The following is a 4278-nucleotide window of genomic DNA, read 5'->3' on the forward strand; positions in this document are numbered from 1 at the left end:
AGTGATGGTGGTGCTGCTGGTGGCAACGGGTGAGGATGAGGGGATGCGAATAAAAAATAAATAAATACGGTGACAAACGTGCATCTGCAAATGGTGGATAAATTGCAGAGTTTAATTGCTTTGCTTTGCATGTAAAAGAAAACTGTATTTATTATGGAAGTCATCGACACAGAAACATGAACTTGCATCAGCCTCATGTAGAGGCTGCGCTGCAAAACTTGAAGTTGTATTATGTTCATCAGTTACCTAAAATAACCTGTAACCTAATTGCTAATCGCTTTGCAAGGCACTGCTTTTTAAGGAGCAAATTAAAAAAGGTACAACCTGCGATTCAAGTGCAGCAGACCAAGGTGGATTCTTAAACACTGTAAACTACATGTCAGGAAGTACTTGGTTTAACTTAATTACTTAGCAATTAGTGTTCACTAAATTATAGACCCTTTAATGTCACCCATCTTCTCATAGGCTAAATGGCCTAAATGGCCTGAAGGTCCTTAGCACACCAATTTCTTTGGTATATCCTGGAGTTAATTAAAATCCTATCAGTGTGTTGAAAAGTAAAAAGTGCTGCTCCAGTCTCAGTTTAGATTCTTCTCCTGTGGAACACTAACTGATTCAGGAGATGAATTTGAAATCATCCCGTTCTTTAAGGTTTCCTTCGGGAAAGCAGTAACTTACAGTACTTGAATGACCAACCTTTATTTTTCTCAGCATCCAGTCATAGCAGCACTAGCTGTTACAATCTACACTGTTTATATAATTATGTGAAAACGTGTAGTTTTCAGCATGCTTTCATGTCTCCCTGCAATTTGCCAAGATCTTCCAATTTCTGTGTGATTTAACTTAATGATGTGTGTCGCTATTTAGAAAAAATGTTTTGTGGTTTCTGTAAGTTAGAGAGGACCCCCAGTGAATAGGCAATGGGACAAAAGTAGTTTGATGTGTTTACTGATGTGTTTAGTTATTAAAAATCCTGACTATCAATATAAAAGCATATGATCGTTATTTGAGAAAACATTCTTGGTTTGTGTATATTAGTATTTTGGTCAACACACCAAATTCATCAACTATCATGCAGATAACAGCATTTGATAGATTTTCAGTAGAACTGTATATCAGTATTACCAAAAAAGTGCCTGCATAACTAAGGAGACTGATTGCAGGGTTTTAATAACCACATCAATAAATCATGACCCCTGTGGACAAAACCGAAGGACCACATGTTTTACTGAGAATCAAGCTGTGGCATTGTTTCATGCCCAGTTGCAGAACCCTGACCATGGTTAGATTAATCCACTCTTTAACTATTTCCAGCCATGCCATTTTTTTTACATAGACTGTTTATACAGGATCAGAAAATACTCCCAACTATTTGTTACATAGATGAACTTCACCATGTATGGCCCACTGGCTGTTTTTATCAAGGGCTAAATTATCCTTATGTCAATCCCTAATACCCATGTATCTAATAGAGACTCATGTGGGCCTAATAGACTGTGGACAGGATTTTTTTTCAGGTCTGACACATACATAGATGCAGGCAACCATGTGATCTATGGCAAATTTTAAAGTCACCAGTGAAACTAAACTGCTGTTTTCAGACTGTGAGAAGATGCCAGAGCACCTGGGGGAGTCTATCCCAGCTGTCATTGGAAGAGACCTGAGGTCCACCCTGTACAGGTCTAATTCAGTCTATTTCAGGGCAAACGCAGAGAGACATATACAGACTGACAACCATTCACACTCGCATTCACACCTATAGGCAAAACAGTCACCAATTAACCTAACATGCATGTCTTTGAACTGTGGGAGGAAACAGGAGTTCCCGGAGTAAACCTATGCAAGGATGGGGAGAACATGCAAACTCTGTACAGAAAGGATGCAACCGGATTCGAGCCTGGGACCTTCCACTTGTGAGGCAGCAATACTAACCACTCCACCCCCATGCTGACCTTATTTGTGTCCAAACAGTATTTTAAATTGTAACTCATCAGACAACAAAATCTTACATGGAAGAGTCCATTTTCTCAGTTTCAGCATTTGATATCGTTTTTGTACTTTTTGGAAACAAAATAGGTTTCAATTGATGTGCACATCTTTGCATTGTCCTTTTATTTACTTTTTCATTTTATTTTACACAACATCCCAACCTTTCTGGAAATGGGGTTATTATTCCACCTGTCCTGAACATAAAAAGGACACACTTTCAAAAATGCAATCCAAGGTAGAAACATTAATGTTAAAACACATCCCATAGAATGTTATTTTACCTACCTTCCTGAAGATTTTTATATTCTCTTATTTAATATACTGATCAGTCATTAAGTAATAATAGTAACCTGTGCAAGTGTGAAAAAGTGTTTGAGTTTGTATTCGCACGTCTTCACGTTTTTTTCAGCTTTCCTAAATTTAAAAAAAGCCACCTTTTTATGTCACTTGAATAGTTTTAATGTCTAAAAGTTTCTCATCAGATGTTAATTCCTTTTTTTGAATGGACATCTAAACAGATCAGGCAGGGATGTTTGACAATGACAGCGTGTTTCTTTGTTTTCATCAGAAATTGGTCATCCTACCTAGAAGTGACTTAAGGTAGAAACCACTTAAGTCAGAAGACCAATGATTCTGACACATAATTTGACTCAGTACGTGAAAGATCATATTTTCTCACCACGAGGTCATGAGGTTCAACCCCAGCACTAACCTAAAAAACCAAAGCCTATTGCCAAGAGGATTAGTCAATGGAAGATATTGTAAATATTTACTAAAGTGAAAAAGGCTTTAGTACTTTAGTCACAAGCTGTCTGTGCAGCAAGCATTGAACCTTTTCATCAAAAAAGCCAAATCCTGGTCCGCTTTGTATTCATGTCTTAGGTTGGTTTACATAATGAGTGCTATTTATTGTCCTTTCGGCTTATCCAGTGAGTGTGGCGGATCATTGTCTGCATGTTGATACGGCACAGTTTTTACAACCATCCAATAGTTCTAACGGGCTTGGACCGGCACTGCACAGCTGGGGGGGAATGGGCTGTTGGGGGAGGTCAGTGTCTTGCCCAGAGACACTTCGACATATAGTCATAACCGGGGTTCAAACCAGTGACCCTGTGGTCCGTAGACTGCCTTACCAACTGAGCTACAGTTGGTACAGTATCATCATCCTTATTCTGATAAAGTTGCTTTGATGACTTTGATGGTCACTAGATGTCGCTGTAGGATGTGAAAATATCAAATCAAAGCGAGAAACAGGAGGCCGACGTCTCATCTTAAACTAAACATGAAACTATGTTTTATAAATTTGTACCATAGAAAACAAGATAGCTGTGCAAACTGTTTTGCTTGAAGCACGAGAAAAAAATACAATTAATTGAATTCATGTAGTGTTGTTATTTTCCTAATAATGGTTAAACCGCCCAGTCAGTTGTCATCTAAATATTGTGGTGATAGTACCTTTCCAGATGGAGAATTTATGAGATAAACTGAGGTCCATTATTTAAAATTATCTGCTCTTGTACAGTATCATTACTGCTGCCTTCTCACATACAACGTCTTGTCTTCAGAAGGCTCCATGTCAGAGCAGAAAGGTGATGTGAATAGCGCGTGTGTTCTCTTGTTTCAACCTAAAAACTGAGAAAATATAACCTTGTAAAAGTAGAATTCATGGCAGAGCCACTGTATTGAATTGCATTAAATTGCACAGGTGGTCATAATGTTGTATGTAGCTACGGCGTTCACAAACCATTCACATAATCAGAGGTGTTATTAAGAATCTCATCATTTCATTAGGACATACGAAGGGTAGATACTTTTATTTATGTAAGTATTTTTAGTAAGACAGATCTATGTCCCTTATTTTTTATGTTTATCATTCATTTTCCTGTCCATCCCCGTCCCTCCCAAAGAGAACCTCAACATCTTAAGCTCTGCTACCTCCAGCTCTGCCTCCTGTCTTTTCTTCAGTGCCACTGTCTCTAAGCCGAACAACATCTCTGGTCTCACTACCATCTTGAACACCTGTACTTTCATTGTTTTTTGTCACACCTGACACTTTTCTCCACCCGTTCCAACCTGCCTGCACTCGCCTCTTCACCTCTTTTTCACACTCTCCGTTGCTCTGAACCGTTGACCCTAATTACTTAAAGTCCTGAACCTTCTTCACCTCTGCTCCCTGTAACCTCACCGTTCCACCTGGGTCCCTCTCATTGAAACACATGTATTCTGTCTTGCTGCGGCTAAGCTTCATTCCTCTGTTTTCCAGAGCAGACCTCCACCTCTCTAGATTTT

Source organism: Channa argus, chromosome 20 (assembly GCF_033026475.1).
Source record: "Channa argus isolate prfri chromosome 20, Channa argus male v1.0, whole genome shotgun sequence".
Lineage (NCBI taxonomy): Eukaryota > Metazoa > Chordata > Actinopteri > Anabantiformes > Channidae > Channa > Channa argus.